The sequence below is a fragment of the Kogia breviceps genome, chromosome 9 (genome assembly GCF_026419965.1).
Source record: "Kogia breviceps isolate mKogBre1 chromosome 9, mKogBre1 haplotype 1, whole genome shotgun sequence".
Classification (NCBI taxonomy): Eukaryota; Metazoa; Chordata; class Mammalia; order Artiodactyla; family Physeteridae; genus Kogia; species Kogia breviceps.
This window is the reverse complement of record NC_081318.1, coordinates 23,173,853-23,196,165: the sequence shown is the minus strand read 5'-3', so window position 1 is coordinate 23,196,165 and position 22,313 is coordinate 23,173,853. Positions and strand designations below refer to the sequence as shown.

General features: G+C 38.4%; 1 protein-coding gene across 5 annotated transcripts in view; it reads left to right on the top strand.

Annotated features, from left to right (window-relative positions):
* The window catches only part of AHCYL2 (adenosylhomocysteinase like 2), a 175,521-nt gene that overhangs the window by 33,048 nt on the left and 120,160 nt on the right, over positions 1 to 22,313 (top strand). The window contains exon 1 of one of the 5 annotated variants that reach the window (XM_067042211.1): positions 14,438 to 14,452. The exons of the other annotated variants lie outside the window; for them this stretch is intronic. The gene's annotated coding sequence lies outside the window, so the exon portion shown is untranslated. Of the gene's footprint in view, positions 1 to 14,437; positions 14,453 to 22,313 lie in introns of those variants that run through there. 5 annotated transcript variants of the gene reach the window in all.

The window sequence follows — 22,313 nt, the reverse complement described above, 5'->3', positions numbered from 1 at the left end:
CATTGACTAAAGTCAGGCCAAATACAGAGCCCTGAGACAACATGAGAGCCTTCCATTCAGATTGATATCAAGCCATTGATTAATAATCAACCTATTCTCAGTCTGTCACCTGATGAACATAAGTAACTTTGTTTTGATTTCAACGAGATGTATTTGACCTACTCTATGTTATTTCTCTGATCTCTCAGTCTAGTAGTTTTTAAATTAGGTTAGCATGATTTTTTTCTTATTGAACCCATTCTGGCTTCTGGTGCTCTCTTTACCCCTTCTCTATTTTGCCATAGGCTGACATATAATATTGTTGGGAATCCTTGTTAAACTCTTCTTTTTTTTCTTCCAGTTTTAGTTGGATATAATTGACATACAGCACTGTATAAGTTTAAGGTGTACAGCATAATGATTTGGCTTACATACATCATGAAATGATTATCACAATAAGTTTAGTGGACATCAGCACTCATATGGATACAAAATTAAAGAAATAGAGGGGCTTCCCTGGTGGCGCAGTGGTTGGGGACCCGTCTGCTGATGCAGGGGACGCCAGTTCGTGCCCCGGTCCGGGAGGATCCCACGTGCTGTGGAGCAGCTGGGCCCGTGAGCCATGGCCGCTGAGCCTGTGCGTCTGGAGCCTGTGCTCCATCCACAGTGGGAGAGGCCACAACAGTGAGAGGCCCACATGCCGCAAAAAAAAAAAAAAAAAAAAAAAAGAAATAGAAAAAAAAAAATTTTTTCCTTGTGATGAGAACTCAGGATTTATCTCTTGACAACTTTCATATATAACGTTTCACAACGTTAATTATTTTTATCAAGTTGTACATCCCTAGTACTTGTTTATCTTGTAACTGGAAGTTTGTACCTTTTTCTTGCCTTCTTCCAGTTCCCCCTCTCTCCACTCCTTTCCTCTGGTAAGTACAAATCTGATCTCTTCTTCTATGAGTTTGTTTGTTTGTATGTATTTGAAGTATAATTGACCCACAACACTATGTTATTTTTTGGTACACAACATGGTGACTTCATATTTTTATACATTTCAAAATGATCGCCATGCCAAATTTAGTTACCGTCTGCTCTGTCATCATCATACAAAGATATAACAATTATGACTATATTCCCCACACTGTACATTTCATACCTATGCCTCATTTATTTTGTTACTGAAAGTTTCTGTCTCTTAATCGGCCTCACCTATTTCTCTCCTTTCCCCACCCCTCCTGCCCTCTGGCAACCATCTGTTTTATGTATGATGACTGTTCCTGTTTAGTTATGTGTGTTTGTTTTGTTTTTTAGACTTCACATACAAGTGAAATTATACAATATTTGTCTTTCTCTGACTTATTTCACTTAGCATAATACTTTCTAGGTCCATTTATGTTGTCGCAAATGAGAAGATTTCATTCTTTTTTATGGATAAGAAATATTCCATTGTATGTATATACCACATCTTCTTTATCCATTCATCTGTTGGACACTTAGGTTGCTCCCATATCTTGGCTATTGTAAATAATGTTGCAGTGAACATAGGGGTGCATATATGTTTTTGAAATAGTGTTTTGTTTTCCTTGGATAAATACCCAGCAATGGAATTGCTGGATCATATGATAGTTTTATTTGTAAATGTTTGAGGAGTCTCCATACTGTTTTCCACAGTGGTTGCACCAATTTACATTCCCACCAACAGTGGATGAGGGTTCTGTTTTCTCTATATCCTCACCAACACTTGTTATTTATTGTCTTTGATATTGGCCCTCTGACAGGTGTAAGATGGTATCTCATTGTGGTTTAGATTTGCATTTCCCTGCTGATTAGTGATGTTGAGCATCCTTTCATGTGCCTGTTAGCTATCTGTATGTCTTCTTTGTAAAAATGTCATTCAGGTCCTCTGACCTTTTTTTTTTTTTAATTTCTTTCTCTATTTTTTGGCTAAGTTGGGTTTTCGTTGGTGGGCATGGGCTTTCTCTAGTTGTGGCGAGCTGGGTCTACTCTTCTTTGCAGTGCACGGGCTTCTCTTTGCGGTGGCTTCTCTTGTTGCAGAACATGGACTCTAGGCACGTGGGCTTCAGTAGTTGTGGCTCGCAGGCTCTAGAGTGCAGGCTTAGTAGTTGTGGTACACAGGCTTAGTTGCTCCAAGACATGTGGGATCTTCTCAGACCAGGGCTTGAACCCGTGTCCCCTGCATTGGCAGGTGGATTCTTATCCACTGCGCCATCAGGGAAGTCCTTCTGCCCATTTTAAAATTGTGTTGTTTGTTTGTTTTTTGATATTGACTTTCACGAGTTCTTTATGTATTTCGTATATTAACCCCTTATCAGATATTTTGCTTGCAAATACCTTCTCCCATTCAGTAAGCATTCTTTTTGTTTTGTTGATAGTTTCCTTTGCTATGCAAAAATTTTTTAGTTTGATATAGTCACGTTTATTTATTTATTTATTATTTATTTTTTTATTTTTTTGAGGTACACGGGCCTCTCACTGCTGTGGCCTCTCCTGCTGCGGAGCACAGGCTCCGGACGCACAGGCTCAGAGGCCGTGGCTCACAGGCCCAGCCACTCCACGGCATGTGGGATCCTCCTGGACCAGGGCACGAACCTGTCCCCCCTGCATCAGCAGGCGGACTCTCAACCACTGCACCACCAGTGAAGCCCCCGTTTGTTTATTTTTGCTTTTGTTTCCCTGGCCTGAAGAGACATTTGAAAAAATATTGCTAAGACCATCCCTGGCCTTAAGAGACACATCTGAAAAAATATTGCTAAGACCAGTGTCAAAGAGTGTACTGCCTATGTATTCTTCTAGAAGTTTTATGGTTTCAAGTCATATTTATTTTATTTTTTTGGCTGCATTCATGGCATGTGGGATCTTAGTTCCCTGACCAGGGATCGAACCCGTGCCCCCTGCATTGGTAGTGCGGAGTCTTAACCACTGGACCGCCAGGGAAGTCCCTCAAGTCTTATATTTAAATCTTTAATCCATTTTGAGTTTATTTTTGTATATGGTGTGAAAAATCTTGTTAAATTCTTAATCTGTAGTTTTTAGAATCTGGTCTTTTGTTTACCATTTGAAATTGAGAAAATTGCAATAGAATTTTCTTGTTTCTAGTCTTTTAGTGTATCTTGTATTTTCTGTGAGATATCATGGAGATTTCAATGTCTTAGGCTATAAATTATCTGGTCATAGAGATTTGAACACTAAAAAGCTACTAGATGCTCTTTTATTGTCTTTTCTTCTAACTCAGGCTTCAGTTTCCTCTTAACCATATGTGTTCTGCTCTGATAATAATCCTCCAATATGGAGGATTATTCTTGATCAAGAAAATGGAAGCAAAATAAGAGTGAAATAGATTAGATTTTTTGTATTATCTTTTAACATGGTAGAAGGGCCTGTCTCATCTTTTTGTATCCAACTTTGCTGGAAAAAGACTGTATGTTAGCACTTTTCATAAACTTATATTGATCCTCTATTATGTGCCAAGCACTGCATTAGATTCTTGGACTCCAAAGATGAATAAGACAAGGTCTTTTCTTTAAAGAAAAGTTGGAAAGATAAATGTAAATTTTTACAGAATAGCAAGGTAAGGGCTGCTAGAGGATATTCAAAATCCTGTGGTGCAGGAAAGAGCAACCAATTGTGTTTAATGGAGGCAAGTTTATATGAGCCTCCACAGAGGAAATTCTGTTCAAGTGGATTCTTGAAGGAAGTATAGACATTTTGGGTTGATTGGGGTGGGATAGGAAGAATAACGTTCTTTGTATGAAGACCAGCATGTACAAATACATGAAGTTAAAGGCCAACATTATGTGCTGAGAAATCTTAAAATAGGCCAGTATGATTAGAATATGGAATATAAAGGGGAGTCCCAGGAAATGAGGCTGAGAGACAAGTAGGACCATATCAGAAAGGGCCTTTATAACTACTGTATGCTGGAATTTGGACTCCAGTAGGCACATGAGTGTCCTTGAAGGGTTTTAAGCAGAGCATGTCATCAAAACCAGGCCAGAGTCCTTCCTATGATATACTGTATAAATCAATTTAGGCTAGATTATGTTGTAGTAACAAATAATTCCCCAATTTCAGTGGCTTATAATAACAAGAGATTATTTTTTACTCATGCTGCATATCTGTCATGTGACTCTGTTCCAGAACCAAGGCTAGAGATGCAGCTCTTATCTGAGTCGCTGCCCTTGTGGTAGAGGAAAATGAGACTTGGTAGAACCATACCATTGCTCTGAAAGCTTCTGTTCAGAAGTGGAATGTATCATTTCCTCACATTTCATTGGCTAAAGCAAGTCACATGCCCAAGCCTGACATCAACTGGACAGGAATGTCTAATCCTCCACCAGGGAGGGGCAGTGAATATTTTGAATAAAAATGGAATCTATTTGCATATATCAAATTGTATTTCTTTACTTTCTGGGATTACCCTGGAGCTCCTGGTGGCCATGTTCCCAGTGACTTAAAGTAACCTGAGGGAATGAAGCTAGTAGTGTGCAGAGAGATAAGAGACCAGAAAATGTCCTGGCAACTTTAGTCTCTGCACTCCCTTGTGCTGCCATGGCTCCTGAAACTTTTTGTATCTCTGAGCTAATAGGAGAGTGCCATGATTGGATTTGCATTTTAGATTACTTTGTATGCAGTATGGAAAATGGGGAGAATGCATCAGAGTAGAAGCAGGAAGAACAGTACCTTATGCAAAAAAGAATGGTAAGTAATCTGTTTCAGATATGGAAGCACAAACTAGAGGCCTGGAATTGGGATTGAAAAGATGGATTTTTTTCAGAGTTACTCCAGAGGTAGGATCAGGCCCTGTTTATTGTGGGGAGGAGTGAAAGAGAGGGAAGAGAGTTATGTCCAGTTAGGACATTTGGGTAGATGGTGGTGCCATTCACCAACCTAGGAGGTAAAACAGGTGGTGGGAGAAGATATCTTAGTTTTAGACATGTTGACTTTGAGGTGTCTGTGGGACATCTAAATGGAGATTACTAGTAGACAAATTGGGTATACTGGTATGGAGCCCAGAGGATGTAAGGAGTATTATTAAAATGATGATTCATGGAATGTAAGGATAAAGAATTATGAATAAGAAGGAAATGGCATAAAGGAGATGGCCAAAAGATTGAAAGTTGAAGGATCAGGAAGGATCACTGAGCTAAAGTCAATGTGAGGTCATAGTAAGAGTAATTAAATAAGTGAGCTAAAAGGAGAAGTCTGAGAGCAGGATATACAAATTAGCTGTTTTGGAGATGGAACAATTTATCGTGTTGATAAGGTTTGGAGTGTGACCTTGGCAGTGGTTAACTGAGGTAAAATGGAGGAGAACATCATTAGAGATAAGATAAGGGAACTTGAAGGCCAAGGTCTTAATGGGCCACCCATGCATTATTGAAATCACCCAGTGTTGCAGAACTTCTAAGTTGTCTACTCAATATCCAGTTTCTACTTCTTCTTTATTAACAGAACCCTGGGCAATGTGCACTGGAAAAACTATGCTACTTAGAATTAGATTCAGCTTCATATGACACCTAACCCCCAATAACAATGGTTTATATGCACATGGGTTTGTTTTCTCATAAAATATGCCATCTTTGTTCATATAAAATCATCGTTTCAAATCCTTTGCAGCATTTATGGTATTTATACATTCTGAGTAAGTTATATACATGATTTATTAATTCTACTCAACTGTAACCCTCAGAGTGTATGTTCCATATTTAATTTATAAAGAAATACAGAGGGCTTCCCTGGTGGCGCAGTGGTTGAGAATCCGCCTGCCGATGCAGGGGACACGGGTTCGTGCCCCGGTCCGGGAAGATCCCACATGCCGTGGAGTGGCTGGGCCCGTGAGCCATGGCCGCTGAGCCTGCGCGTCCGGAGCCTGTGCTCCGCAACGGGAGAGGCCACGACAGTAAGAGGCCCGCGTACCACAAAAAAAAAAAAAAAAAGAAATACAGAGATAAGCATTATAAGGTTGGTGTGGTAGCTCCCCAAAGATTAGGGACCCAGACTCTTAGGGCCCTAACTCATTTTGTTCCATCATTCTTAGTATGCTGCTTCCATCCTTAGGGACAATTTTATGGTTCAAGATGACTGTTGGAGCTCAAGGCATGCTTTCTAAATTATAACCAGAAAGAAGGAGGTAGGGCAAAAGCAAAAAAAAAACCCACCTCTTTTCCAGAAGTCCCACCCAACAACTTCCACTTACCTGTTATCTAATAAACCCAGGTGAGTGGTGGAATTTAGGATGACTAGAATGAGAGAGAGGAATTTAGTAGATGGCAGTAACTAGGAGGGGAAGAGATGATACAGTTGAATGGCATGACCTTAAAAAAGGAGCTGCTTTTTATTGATGTAAGAGAGTGAAGAAGTAATGTTCTAGCAGAGTATGGCAAGTGCAGAACTTCTGAGGGGGGTGTCTACCAGGCAATTTTAAGGAATAGCAAAGAGGCCAGTGTGACTGGAGTAGAGAAAGAGAGGGGGAGTTGTAGAGATGAGACTAGCAGATAAGGAAGAAAGATCATATGGTCTTAATATGTCATATTAAGGATTTTAGGCTTTGGCTTTTGATCTGAGTGAGATAGGAAACCATTGGAAAGTCTTGAGCAGAGGGACATGATCTGACCTAAGTTTTAACAAGATCATTCTGGTTGCAAAGTTGAGAATAGACTGAAGGGGGTCTGGGTTAGTAGCAAGGAGACCAGTTGGGAGGTCATTGCAATAAACAAATGAGAGATAATGATAGTTTGGACCAGATGATACCTGTGAAGATGGGAGAAGTGGTTAGATTCTGCATATATATCAAAGGTAGAGCAAACAGGAAATGTGAATGCATTTAATGAGTGTTTGAAAGAAAGTGAGGCATTAAGGATGACTCCAAAGCCACTGGCCAGAACAACTATAAGGATGGGAGCAATAGTGAAAAGTTGTCCAAAATGAGGCTAATTGTATTGGTATGGTGAGTTACTGTAGGTGTAGTGAGTATCTTCCTGTTTCAGTATATCCCTGTATCCTTTTCTTCCTTCTCAGTGTGCATTTAACTGGCTTTCAGTATGTTCATTCACTGTTTTGCTCAACAAACAAATGTCTGTTGAGCAATTACAAAGTGTTCCAGCCTTTATCAGTTAGGTTTCTTTGGTTGCAAATCGAATTAAGCAAAAAAAGGAAAGGGGTGGGTGGGGGGAGGATATTATAAAGATAATAGGGGTAACTCTCAGAATCACAGGGAATGCTAAGGAATCATACCTTGGAAGAGCCCTAAACTAAAGTGTCATCTCACAGAGATCTAGATAGCATAATGGACATAATGTTTTTATCAGGGTAACTCTATCTGGATATATCACTCATATCATTGAGTATCTAATTTAAGTATGATACTGAGTTAGATGCTGGGGTAGAAGTTGTTGGGGAGAGGCATCCAAAGCTGAATAAGATATAGTACATACATTCAGAGGGTTATAATAGAGTGGAATTAATAAATCATACAATAACTTCTCAAATTAGAATGTAATAAATATCATAAATGCTATAAAAGATGTGAAACAAAGATGATTTTATTTTATATTAACAAGAATAGCATAGTTTTAATTTTAGATATAAATAGGTTTCAAAGGAAAGAGAAGCAAAAGAAAATGTTGAAGAGAAACTTTTTTTTTCTTTTTCTTTGGGGGGGGCGCCATGCAGTGTGGCTTGCAGGATCTCAGTTCCCAACCAGGAATTGAACCCGGGCCACAGCAGTGAAAGCGCCAAGTTCTAACCACTAGGTCACCAGGGAACTCCTGAAGAGAAACTCTTTTGTTCACTAGTACAGCATGAAAATATTATTTATGTTGTGAAGACATAGTAAAATATGGTATATCCATAGAATAATATTAATATTCTATGTAATAATATTCAGCCATCAGAAACTATGTTGCACAAGTATACTTAATAAAAAAGGTAAATGACCATTATGTTTTAAGTGAAAACAAAAAATGGGTTATAAAGTGACATGAACAGAAAATATTAATTTAATTTAAAATATCAATTTAGTTTAGGGCTACCCTGGTTGCACAGTGGTTAAGAATTCACCTGCCAATGCAGGGGACACCGATTAGAGCCCTGGTCTGGGAAGATCCCACATGCCGTGGAGCAACTAAGCCTGGGTGCCACAACTACTGAGCCCATTCACCTAGAGCCCCGTGCTCTGCAGCAAGAGAAGCCACCACAGTGAGAAGCTCGCGGCGTCACAACGAAGAGCAGCCCCCGCTCGCCACAACTAGAGAAAGCCCATGCATAGCAACGAAGACCCAACGCAGCTAAAAATAAATAAATGAATTTATTAAAAATAAGTAAATAAATAAATAAAATATCAATTTAGTTTAAAGGGAGGGAAGGAGAGTGGGAGGGAGACAGAGAGACAATGTGTGTGTGTGCACATGTGCAAGCAAGCAAGCCCTCCAGTTTATTGAGTTCACTGTAGTCTTATTAGATTTGAACGGTAGTATGGATAATACATTGGAGGTGGGGGTGAGGCTAATATTAAAGGCAAAGAGAACTGTCAGGCTGTTGTGGTTATCTGAGTAAGAGGATAAGGACCTGACCTAAGACAAGATATAGAGAAGAGGAACTGTAATAAGAGAAATAGTAAGATGATAGAAGTGATGGAATTTGGTGACATTTGTGTGTTGAGGTGGATGCTTTGTGTTATGAGAGGAAGATAAATTTTTAGTCTTGTATGACTGGATGAATGGTAGTACCACTTCCTATTTATTTCATAGTCCTTACAGCATGGGAGAAAAACTTCTGAAAGTATCAAATTATCTATTTTAAGAAAAAATTGATGAGGAGAAATGTCTAGAGAGAGTGAAAGTGAGAATAATTTGTGGGGTTTTTTTTTAGATTTGGGGTCTTTTTTAAGCCATTGCTTTTATTTTAAAAATTTTTATTTATTTACTTATTTGGTTGCATTGGTCTTCATTGCTGTGCGCGGGGGCTACTCTTTGTTGTGGTGCACAGGCTTCTCATTGCGGTGGCTTCTCTTGCGGTGGAGGACGGGCTCTAGGTGCGCAGGCTTCAGTAGTTGTGGCTTGCGGACTCAGTAGTTGTGGCTTGCGGGCTCCAGAGCGCAGGCTTAGTAGTTGTGGCGCATGGGCCCAGTAGCTCCGTGGCATATGGGATCTTCCCAGACCAGGGCTTGAACCCGTGTCCCCTGCACCGGCAGGCGGACTGACTGTCAACCACTGCATCACCAGGGAAGTCCGAGAATAATTTCTTTTGAAGACTTTTTAGACAAACTTGCTATTTCAATCTACTCCCCTTTGACTCTAAGTTCTAATTTAAATTAGTAATTTCCAAGTCTGAATTTTGGCAGTTGTGGGATGATTTTTAAATCACTATCCTATCTTGAGGATCTTGTTTTTATCAGCTAGACCCTAAAGAAGTTCATCTTGACAGAGTATTATGGTATAACCAGGTGGAAAAAAATCTATGTATTAAAAAGCTGTAACTGTGAAGGAGGCATTAGGGAGTTTTGGTAGGGTTTATTCTTTGGAGACAGCATTAATGCTGAGCTTCAATCCTTCATTTATTTAAATAGACAAACAAATAAAAAAGGGCTTGAATATTGCTTGGAGGACTGAATTTCTCTTTTGGTAGGATGTTCTAGCTTTTAGAAAATAGATAGACCTCTCTTTTTTAATAGCTTTATTGAGGTAAAATTTTATACCATAAAAGTTCATTGATTTAAGGTATGCAATTCAGTGTTTTTTGTATATTTACAGAGTTGTGTGACCATCACCATAATCTACTTTTAGAACATTTTCTGTATCCCCAAAGAAACCTTGCAGTAGTCATTCCCTACTCCTCCCACTCCACCCCGCAAGCCATCTCCAGGCAACCACTAATCTATTTTCTGTCTCTATAGATTTGCCAATTCTGGACACTTCATATAAATGGGATCATACAATACAAGTATACTTCTTAACTTTTAAAGGTTTTCCCTTCCTACATGATTTCTTTTTGTGTTTCCATATTTTTAGAGGTCACTTTAAAGTTTATAAAAGTTATAGCTCTGTCTTGTGTGATAAATTTGATTCTTAATTCATATTTGTATCCTTTCATTTAATACAATGCTTTGTACATAGTATATATCAAATAAGTAATTTGTAATATTACATGGATTTCTTTATGGATATTAAAAGATATTCTTTGTTGATATTGTCCTAGTATCTGAATTTCACTTACTGTTTCTTATTTACGTTTTCTCCCCTGACTACTCACTTCCTAACTGAATAGTGTTTTTACTTACACTACTGATGGAAAGTTTTTTACTGAGGCCCTCTTTATTCTTGCAGACTCATGTAATTATAGAGTACTTGGTAGAAGCCCAAGTTTACTGAAAAGAAAATGAAGCCCATTAGGAGACTACTAGGTATATCTTAATACTTCATTTTTCAGTTCCCTTTCCTCAGTGTATAATCACCTTGATTAAAGGATTATGCCTTCCAAATGTAATGTCAGTTGTGTTTAGAACTGCCTTGGTATACCTGCTTGACTGGTCCTCTTCGATTGACCCACTAGAGCACAAAGAGATTCAGACAGGATAATAAAGTATATACATTCCTTTAGTTAGAATCTTCTTGGTGCAGATAACCTCGGATCTGTGAGTGCTCTGTCCTGTCCTGTGATAAAAGGCAGAAATTTTTTTTAATTCTCTTTTTGAATTTTGCTTCCTGTGGCCTTTTTGTTTTCCCTGTCATATGCTTTACATTTCATAGAACGCGAAAAGGGCACTAAAGATCCTAGTCAAATGGCAGATAGAATATAATAAACGTTATTTTAAATCCAATAGCTGAGCTTGTGGGGAAAAAAAGCAAGGAAAATCCTCAGGGGAAAAAGTGAAGAGGGTATTTAAAACCAAAGTGGTAAGCACGTAAGCTAAGCTATGGCTACCCTAGGTAAATAAGAGGTTTCAGTTTTAAGAGCCATATAGGAACAGGGGACTTTCCTGCCTCCCCCCATAAAGCTAGTTCCTCAAAAGGTTGCCATATCATTGAAAAGTTGATGTAGAAAAACATCTCTCCAGTGACATAGATATCAAGGAAGTTTATCCACACTGCATGAACTCTAGGTAAAAAAGTATTTTCTGAGAATTTGTTACCATGAACTTCTCCTATTGTAACTTTGGTTTAGAGTGTTCCTCTTTCTCTGCAGTTCAGGGGAACCTAAAGCCAAGAAATTAACATATGAAGTAGTCCTGAATTAGTGACAGTCCCTTGGCATCAGGATGAAGCAAATGCAAAACTTCTCTATAGGAATATCTTCAATGTAAGCCACACAGGATTCCCACAGCTAAAGGGGTCCTGAAGACTTTTTTTGAAAATGGAACTTTAAAAAATATAGTCATTGAAATTTAAAATTCAATGGACAATGTCAATGGTAGAATGGATAAATTGTGGTATATTCATGCAATGGAATACTGTAAAGCAATGGAAATGAATAAATTGCTGGTATGCACAAGATCATGGTCGAATAATGATAATACTGAATGAAGGAAGCGAGACACAAAAGAGTATATACTATATGATTTCATTTACATAAAGCTAAAACCCCTAACATATGGTATTAGAAGTCATGATAGTAATCTTTGAGGAAGAGGTAAGGGATAATGATTAGGCAGTGGGCAAAGGGGCGGTTTCTAGGATGGTGGTAACATTTCATTCCTTGACCTTGGTGGTAGTTACATGGTTGTTTCACTTTGTGATAATTTATTAAGCTTATGATTTGTATACTTGTTCAATGTAAAAGAAATCAGGGATCAAAAATGTGATAAATATAGTAGAAAAGATAGGATAAATAAAAAACACAGTAAAAGATGGTAGAAATAAATCCAAATACATCAGTAATCATACTAAAGTAAATTAATTACACTTACCAGTTAAGACTGTTATATCATGTTTCCAAGATGGCTGACTTGTGTGCCATCCTCCCAAATACCGGTGGAGTTTATTCTTCCATTCATCTTGAATCTGGGCTGGCTTTAGTGACTTGTATGACCAATAGAATGTACCAGAAGTGACATTCTGGGACTTTCAAGGCTAGGTCATGAAAAGCTTTGCAGCTTCCATCTAGCCTTTTTGAACATTCTTTTCTGGAATGTTCTCCCATGGAACACTCAATCTGGGGACATAGCTGTCATGTGTGAAAAGCCCAAGCCAGATGGAAAGGCCCAGCTGAGCTCCCAGCCAACAGCCAGCATCAGCTGCTATCCATGTGAGTGAGTGAAGGAATCATCTTGGACATTCCAGTCCCAGCAGACATCATATGGAGAAAAACCCAGTTGCCAGGCATACGGACCCAATCTAGCCATCATCAACCATTAGAGCCACCCTACCTGAGGCCCCAGATGTGGAGCAGATATAAACCATCCCTACTGTACCTTGTCTGAATTCCTGACCCCCAGAATTATGAGCATAATAAAATAGTTGTAGTTTTATGCCAGTAAGCTTTGGGGTAGTTTGTTTATAGCAATAGATAATTGAAATAGAATTTGGAACCTGGATGTGAGGTACTGCTATAACCTAAAATATGGATTGGCTTTGGGACTTGGTAGTGGGTAGAAGCTGGAGGGACCTTGAGGAGACTGTTAGTGAAGGCTTGAAACACAGAAAAGTATTACAGGAGGCTGGATAAAAGGGAACCTTTGTTATGTGGTGATGGTGGTACAAGGTTTGTTAACACTGTCACATGTGGTAACATGGAAGATAGAAAATGTATCTAATGAATTCATTTTATCTAAAGAGTTTCTAGGCAGAATGCTGTAAAGTGTTACCTAGCTACTTCTATCTGCCTATGATAAGGTAAAAATACAGAGATGAATGAGCTAAAAAATGAACTAGTCAGTTTTTAAGCAGAACTTAGAGGGGAAATATTTCTAACCCAGGATCTGTTATGTTAGGAAATAAAATTTTTCTCATCCCTAATTGCTCCAGATAGCCAATGACTTCTAAAGAAATAGCTTCAGAGCAAAGATAAAATTCAACATGCTGCCAATGAAACATGACCTCAAAGTAAAGATCTCAGGAATGCAACTGTAAATCCCTTTGCTAAGACTTTGGAAAGATTTAAGGCAGTGCCTCATAGAACCTTTCAGCTAGATAAAAAGATGTCTAAAGATCTTAAGGGAATACATCCTAGACCCTCTTAGTTAAACAATAAGGCTTCTAAGGATTTTAAGGGTGTTTTCTTTTTTTTTTTTTTTTATCTTGCGGTACGCGGGCCTCTCACTGTTGTGGCCTCTCCCGTTGCGGAGCACAGGCTCCGGACGCGCAGGCTCAGTGGCCATGGCTCATGGGTCCAGCCGCTCCGCGGCATGTGGGATCCTCCCGGACCAGGGCACGAACCCGTGTCCCCTGCATCGGCAGGCGGATTCTCAACCACTGCGCCACCAGGGAAGCCCAAGGGGTTTTTTCTTACAGTAGCTTACACAGAAATTGAAAGAGAGAAAGTGAGTATGGCTCTGTCTACTGGAGTGAACTTCCTATAAGATTCATAGGAAATCTGCAAGATTTTTAATAAATTGTGTGTACTAATTGCAGCAGCTTCAGCATGGAGCAAAAGTACCGGAGACAATTAAAAGTAAAACTAGGGGCTTCCCTGGTGGGGCAGTAGTTGAGAGTCTGCCTGCTAATGCGACGGACACCGGTTTGAGCCCTGGTCTGGGAGGATCCCACATGCCGTGGAGCGGCTGGGCCCGTGATCCACAACTACTGAGCCTGCATGTCTGGAGCCTGTGCTCTGCAACAGGAGAGGCCGCGACAGTGAGAGGCCCGCGTACCGCAATGAAGAGTGGCCCCTGCTTGCCGCAGCTAGAGAAAGCCCTTGCACAGAAACGAAGACCCAACACAGCAAAAATAAATAAATTAATTAATAAACTCCTATCCCCAACATCTAAAAAATTAAAAAATAAAAATGTTTTTAAAAAGTAAAAATAGGTCTTTAGACTTCCCAACCATATACAGGCAGGAAGCAGGCTGAGAAGGTTACTCCCCTGCAAATATTAACCATCTTTTATATAAAAGGAAGGATAACTCAGGGTGGAGCCAAGAGTTTTGAAGAATCACTCTCAGGGAGTAGGGCTGAGCTGTAATCAAGAAACTGGTGATATTTGTCTGATTAAATTACAGAATTGCTGTGGAAAAAAACTGCTTTGTGTCTGTTCCTTCCTCCTTTTTTTCATATTTTGAATGAGAGTGTCTATTGTGGTTATCCTGAGTCAGTCTCACTATTGTACATTTGTATGTTGAGTGTGTGGGAGCAGATAATTTGTCTCTTTATTCAGATCAAGAGGAATTATACTCCAGTAGCTGTACCTGAGGAACTGCATCTGAGGAACCTCAATCACACCTGGACCTGAATTAGATATCAAGATTCTGGACATCAAGCTGATGCCATAATCAGATGAGACTTTTGGAGGTCTTAGGAGAGGGTGAGTGTATTTTGCATGTGGGAGGGACTTGTTGGGGCCAGAGGGTGGTTTATGGTAGCTTTGTCTCCAAAGTGGCCATTGTCGATTTCTTCCCTTCTTGCCATTCAGAGGTGGAGTCTCTTTCTCTCCTCCCCTTGAATCTGGTCTGTCTTTAGTGGCTTGCTTGGCCAATTGAATGGGACTTCTGAGGCTAGGTCATAAGAAGTCCTGCAGCTTCTGCCTATGTATGCCTCTTGGAATACTTGCTCTCAGAACCCAGCCATCATGCTGTGAGATGCCCAAGCCAAGTGGAGAGGACACATGTAGGCCCTGGTTGATAGCCCCAGTGAGCTACCAGCAAACAGCCAGCATCAACTAACTGTCAGCTATGTGAGTGTGAAGGAACCATGTTGGACAGTCCAGCCCTAGCTAACATCATCTGGAGAGAAGAACTGAGGTCCCAGACAAATAGCTCCTCTTGAGACATCCCAACCATCTTCATCCATTCAAGTCATCCATCCCATCTGAGGTCCCAGACGTCGCAGATCAGAGACAGGCTGTCTCAGCTGTGCCCTACTAGAATTTCTGGCCCACAGAATTATGAGAATAATAAATGATCATTGTTTACCGCTGTTTGAGGGTAGTTTTTTTTTTTATGCAGTAATAGATAATTGGAACATTGTCGCATTACATAGAAAATAATCTAGCTCTAGGCAGTTTATAAAAGGCATACCTAATAAAACATAAGGAATCAGAGATATTGAAAGTAAAGGTATGGAAAAACATATTCTAAAAGAAAGCTGGTATAGCAGGGTAATAGTAGGCAAAATTAACTTGAAGGTAAAAATTATTATTATAGTTAAAAATCATGACAAAATATATAAATGGAATAATTAACCAGGAAGCTATAATAATTCCAAATCAGTATGCATTCGATACTGTGGCCTCAAAATATATATAGATAGAATACAGATAGACTACAAAGTATATATAGAGAATACAGGAAGAAAATATATAGATACAATTATAAGAAAAAGATAAATCTACAAAGCAGGAATTTTAATATCTTTTTCAATAATTGATGGTCAAACAGACAAAAAATTTGAGAAGAGTTGAACAAACAACTAACTAGTTTGATTTGGTGGGCCTGTACAGAGCCACGCACCTAATACATGGGAATATACTTTCTTTTTAAGTAGTTTTTTAAAGATCGAATGCATACTGAATTCATAAAGCAAGTTTCAACAAAACCAGTGAATGGTGTTATGCAGACTATGTTCTCTTATTCATTTCAGTGAAGATTGAAGTTAAACCAAACGATGATCAAAATAACCTTATTTATTTGGAAATTTAAAAGCATGCTCTAAGTAACTCATAGGTCAAAGAAGAAATAATAATAGAAATTAGAAATAAAACTAACTTACCAAAACTGACTCAGGAAGGAATAAAAACCTGAATAAACCTATAATCATTAAACATATTCAATTATAAATAAAAATCTGCCCAATAGAAAAGAGGCACAGACGGAATTTTTTTAAGTTTGATAAAAGTATAATTGACATACAATAAACTGCATATACTTAAAGTGTACAATTTGAAAAATTTTGATGTAGGTAATCAACCATGAAACTGTCATCACAATTAAGATAAAGAGTATATCCATCACCACTAAAGTCTTCTGCCCCTTCCCACCACCTAACCTCATCCCTAGGCAATCACTGATCTATTTTATGTTACAATAGATGAGTTTGCATTTTCTAGAAATTTATATATATGTAATCATGCAGTATATGCTCTTTTTTGAGGGTGGGGGACATTATGCTTCATTTACTAAGCATCATTATTTTGAGATTCATTCATATTGTTAGTGGTCAAAGGCTCATTCCTTTTCATTGCTTAGTAGTATTCCACTTTATGGCTAGACCACAATTTGTTTTTCACCTATTGACAGACATTTAGGTTATTTCCAGCATGGGGCTATTATAAATAATGCTTCTATGAACATTTCTGTAGAAGTGTTTGTAGACGTATGCTTTCATTCCTCTTTGTTAAATATCTAGGAGTGTAATAGTTAGATCATATAAGTGTATGTTTAAGAAACTGCCAAACTGTTTTGCAAAGTGGTTTTGCCATTTTTCAATCTTACTGACAGTATAGGAGATTTTGAATTCATCCACATCCTTGTCAACATTTGGTATCACAAGTCTTTAGAGATTTGCTTTGCTAATTCATTTGACAATCTGTTTTTCAGTTGACTTTTTTGAACCATTTATATTTAAAGTGATTTTTGATATGGTTAGATTTAAACCTACCATCTTGCTATTTGTTTTCTATTTGTCCCACCTATTCTAGTTCCAATTTTTTCTTTCTTTCTGTCTTATCTTGGATAAATTACTTATTTTTTATCATTCTCTTTTATTCCTTTGTTGGCTGCTTTTTGTTTTGTTTTGTTTTAATGGCTGCTTTAAATCTGACTTGTAGTATACATCTTCACCTTATCACAGTTTGCCTTTAAATGATGTTATATCACCTCACCTACAGTATAAAAAGTTTGCAATAGTTCTTAGACAATAGAAGAAATACTCCCTTTTCTTTCCTTTCAGCCTTTGTGCTATTTTTGTCATACATTTTCTCCTTTTATTATGAACCCCATGCCACTTCATATCAACAGTAAACTATCTCAGAAAGAGTTTAAATAATAAGAAAAAACATTATATAAGTATTCATGTAGTTATTCTTTCTGGTACTCTTCATTCCTTTGTGCAGATTGAGATTTTCATCTGGTATAGTCTTTCTCCTTAAAGAAATATTCTACATATTTCTATGTAGTTTTTTGAATATAGAATACACTTATAATAACTGTCCCCTTGTCTGCTAATTCTAACATTTGTGACAATTCTGTGTTGGTTTCAGCTGACTGATTTTTCTCCTTTTATGGGTCATATCTTCCTGATTCTTGACATGTCTGGTAAACTTGCTTAGATTCCAGACATTTTTCCAGAGTTTTACCTTGTTGGATACTGAGTCTTTTTCTTTGTTTATTGATACAGTTTGACCCTTCCTGGTCTTGCTTTTAAGATTTGTTAGGTGGAGCCAGAGCAGTTTTCCATCCAAGGTAATTATTTCTTTAAGACCCTTCTGAATGCTCTACCCAGTGCTCTGTAAATTATGGCGTTTTCCATTCTGGTTCGTTGGAACAGGCATTATTCCTATTCTGTTTGAGTGCCAGTTAGTGTTCTCTCTAACTCCTTTGAATGGTTCCTTACCTGCATTCACTGATCAGTACTCTGCTGAATTCTTGAGGGTATACTGAACACCTATCTCCAGAGTGTTCTCTCTGTACAGCCCTCTCTTCTCCAGCACTCTGTCCTGCCAAGTCTCAGCTCCATCTCCTCAACTAAGATAGTCTGCTGGGCTCTCTCTGGGTTCCTGCTCCCTGACCTATGCCCTGAAAATAGTCTCAAAGCAGTAAGTTGAGGTATTCATAGAACTCACCTCGCTTGTTTCCTGTCTCTTGGGCATCACTGTCCTTCATTCATAGTCTGATGAGCAGTGTCTTCAAAACCGTTGTTTCATATATTTTGTCTGTTCTTTTGTTTGTTTTTTGAGGCAGGTATGTAAATCCTTTACATGTTACCCCATATTGGCTGGAAATAGAAGTCCCCTATTTTCTATACTTTTTAGTGTATTTACAATGTTCTGGGATAAATACATAAACCAAGCAGGTATATTTGTCAAAGGTAAGGGAGCAATTAGAATTTTCCAGACTTGGGTTAAACGTCACCTTCTTCTCAAACATTTCGGGAGACTAAAGTTTTATATATCAGGTGTTTTTTAGGTAATTCCTTTTGCTTTGATTCTAGGAGCATTCACTGGTTATCTTTAAAACAAAAAGATTTATTATGTTCTGTGATTTTATGAATAGAGCAATACTTCTTGTACTACAGGCCCTGAGACCTGAATTCATATCACTATCTTGTTTCATATTAGCTTCCAAATAACATCAGGTGGTCATTTTTTACTTTAAAACCAGTTTACTAATCTGGTCTAATTTGATCTTGTGACCTCAGGGAAGAAACCTCCCACAAATAGAATAAAGAGACATCCTGAGGCTTTAAAAAACAAAACAGAGGTCCAAATATTAAAACTATTTAAATATCTTTAAACCTTTCCACAATGGAGTCATTAAAAAAAAAAAGAAGAAGCACTGTCCTCTAGCCTAGTTAATGAATTATTTAATTTGAATACTATTTTATTATAAATAATTTATTTTCAAGATTTCCTGCGGTAGGAAGACTGTGTTCTAGTTGAATAGTTTAAGGAAATTGATAAGGACATGAATTCTGTTGGTGGATGTAATAAAGGAAAGAAAAATAAGGGGTTGGGGTTGATTTTGAGTAGAGAATGAATCTGAAGTTAAGATGAGAGAGCTTACCAGTCTTCTCAGAGAGGAAGTAGGGTCATCTGACAAAAGTGAGGAATAGGAAAATTCAACCTCTAGTTGGGATAGAAAAAGCTTGGAATATCTGTACGGAGACTTGTTCTGTAGCAGTGTGATTCTCAGCTTTCTGAGGATGAGGATAGGATTCTAGGTTATCACTTTAGCTCTTGCTTTTTTTTTTCCCCTCTATGTTCAATATGCAATTGTTGATTAATTGAAAAGGAGTGGGAATGAAAAAAATTTTTAAAGAAATTTTTTTCATAGCAGGAAAGTATATCACGAAATAGAAATTTCAGGGAGTTCCCTGGTGATCCAATGGCTAGAACCCCATGCTTTCACTGCCGAGGGCCCGGGTTCATTCCCTGGTCTGGGAACTAAGATCCCATAAGCTGTGCGGCATGGCCAAAAAAAAAAAAGAAAAGAAAAGAAAATTCAAATCATTAGTTTCTGGAGTGTTGTTTTTTTTTCTTCAAATTGGAGTAGTGCAGTTTTTATGGTATCAATTTAGAGAATTATAGCTCTAGGAAAGTGGACAAATTTCAGATTTCTTCCACAATATTTTTATAAAGGTGAAATCCAGTTAAAATGCCTTGGAATATAAAAGATTAGAAGACATGATTTCGAGGAGTCCAGTGCTGCTCAAGGGTTAGTGAGAGGATGGGACAGCCAACTCTAGGTATTTGCATTTATACGCATGTTTGTAAGTATGTATTTATAGCCAGCATCAGCTGTTTAGGGCTACCGTCTTTTCTTTCTCTCCTATCTGTGTCCTCCCTGATATATTTATGTATATAGCCTTCCTCATGCATGTATTGTATGTCTGTATGTATTTACAGCTAACATCAGCTGTGTTTAAGGCTGCATTCTTTTCTCTCTTTCCCATCTGTGGTTTCCTTGAGTCATTTCTTCAAGAGCTCACCCAACTTTGTTAAACTGGATTAAACTTCAGGTGTTTGTTAGAAGAATTGGGCAGAGATCAGTGCATAGAGTTCCTAATAGAGAATCCACAAGGCAAGGAAATTAACAGCTCTCTGTGTCCTGAGATGACCAGCTTTCCTACCCTGACCAGGAAGCATTGTTTTGCCAAAGTCTTCCCATGGTGTCAGGGAACTGGGATTGAGGACTCTAACTTTGGCAAGTCTTAATGAAAAGGAAAAAAGACTACAAAAGAAAGAGTTTAGGTTCTTGGGCTAAGTGCTAATATCCCTCCAAAGGGAAATGTTCTTCCTGACCTTGTAGAATCCAAGTGATTCTTAGGATTCTTCATATCTTTTTATAACTGTGAGCAGTAATCCTCTCTCTCTTTAAACCAGGACACCTCCCCCCAATAAATCTTAAATTTTAGGTATATCAAACCAACTCGTTTTAGAGCAGTGTCCTTTGTAGGGTGGAAATGAGAGAACTGAGGCTATGCAGCATAAAATGGAATGTAAGGTGATGTAGTGACAGACATAATTAGAGTTCTATGTATTCTAGTGCAGTCGTTCTCAAACTTTTTGGTCTCAGGAGCCCTTTATACTTTTTTTTTTTTTAAACATCTCTATTGGAGTATAATTGCTTCACAATGTTATATTAGTTTCTGCTGTATAACAAAGTGAATCAGTTATATGTATACATATATCACCATATCCCCTCCCTCTTTCATCTCCCTCCCACCCTCCCTATCCCACCCCCCTAGGTGGTCACAAAGCACTGAGCTGATCTCCCTGTGCTATGCAGCTGCTTCCCACTAGCTATCTGTTTTACATTTGGTAGTGTATATATGTCAGTGCTACTCTCTCACTTCGTCCCAGCTTACCCTTCCCCCTCCCCGTGTCCTCAAGTCCATTCTCTACATCCGTGTCTTTATTCCTGTCCTACCCTGCCCCTAGGTTCTTCAGAACCTTTTTTTTTTTAGATTCCATATATATGTGTTAGCATACGGTATTTGTTTTTCTCTTTCTGACTTACTTCATTCTGTATGACAGACTCTAGGTCCATCCCCCTCACTACAAATAACTCAATTTTGTTTCTTTTTATGGTTGAGTAATATTCCATTGTGTATATGTGCCACATCTTCTTTATCCATTCATCTGTCGATGGGCACTTAGGGTGCTTCCATGTCCTGGCTATTGTAAATAGTGCTGCAATGAATATTGTGGTACATGACTCTTTTTGAATTACGGTTTTCTCAGGGTATATGCCCAGTAGTGGTATTGCTGGGTCATATGGTACTCTTAAAATGTGAGGATCCCAAAGAGCTTTTGTGTAAGAGGGTTATATCCATCACGATTTACTATATTAGGAATTGAAGCTGAGAATTTAAATTTATTTATTTATTTAATATAACAATAATACATCATGTTGTTATTTATTTAAAACTGAGAAATTAAAAATTTTTTATATATTTTATTTGAAAAAATAATCAGCCCATTACATGTTAACATAAATAACACTTTCATGAAGAAGACTACCCTGGTGGTCCAGTGGTTAAGACTCCACGCTTCTACTGCAGGGGGTTAATCCCTGGTGCCATGTGGCACGGCTGAAAAAAAAAAAAAAAAGAATATATTTTCCAAAACAAGAAAACATTTAGTTGGGAAAAAAGGCATTGTTTTATATTTTTGCAAATCTCTTTGATATCTGACTTCATTAAAAAACAGCTTGAATTTTATATCTGCTTTTGCATTTGGTCTGGTGTATTTCCACACATCATGTATCCTCTGGAAAACCCCACCACTGCACACTTACAAGATGAGAGTAAAAAAGGAAAATACCATCTTAGTATTACCACAAAAATACTTTTGATCTCAGGCACCTCCTGAAAGTGCCTCACTATCTCCATGGGGCTCTGGACCACTCTTCCCAAACTGTTTATGTGTAGGATAAAAAAAGCATAGGAGGGCTTCCCTGGTGGCGCGGTGGTTGAGAGTCTGCCTGCCGATGCAGGGGACACGGGTTCGTGCCCCGGTCTGGGAAGATCCCACATGCCGCGGAGCTGCTGGGCCCGTGAGCCATGGCCGCTGAGCTTGCACGTCCGGAGCCTGTGCTCCGCAACGGGAGACCAGAACAGTGAGAGGCTCGCGTACTGGGAAAAAAAAAAAAAAAAAAAAAAAAAATAGCATAGGAGTTATCACCATTGGATAAAGCAAAATTTTCCATCTGTTTAACCAGTACTGGCTGTTTAACCTAGTATTTAAGCAGTATAACAGCCAGACTCCAGAATTGAGGTGGATGGGATAGCCAAAACCTCCAAGCATTGAACTGGGAGTCAGTTCCAGTTCATGTGCTCTTTAAAAGTAGTTGTTGTTCAGTGTTTTTGTGTGATATTGTTAACCAGTGGGAAAAGAAAACTGAGCCGTATCCCTGGGGAAGAACCAAAGAATTTGAGAGATAAAAATGACCTTTAAAAATAATCTAGTCATAACATTTTAGACACTTCAGAATTGAAAAATATCTGAG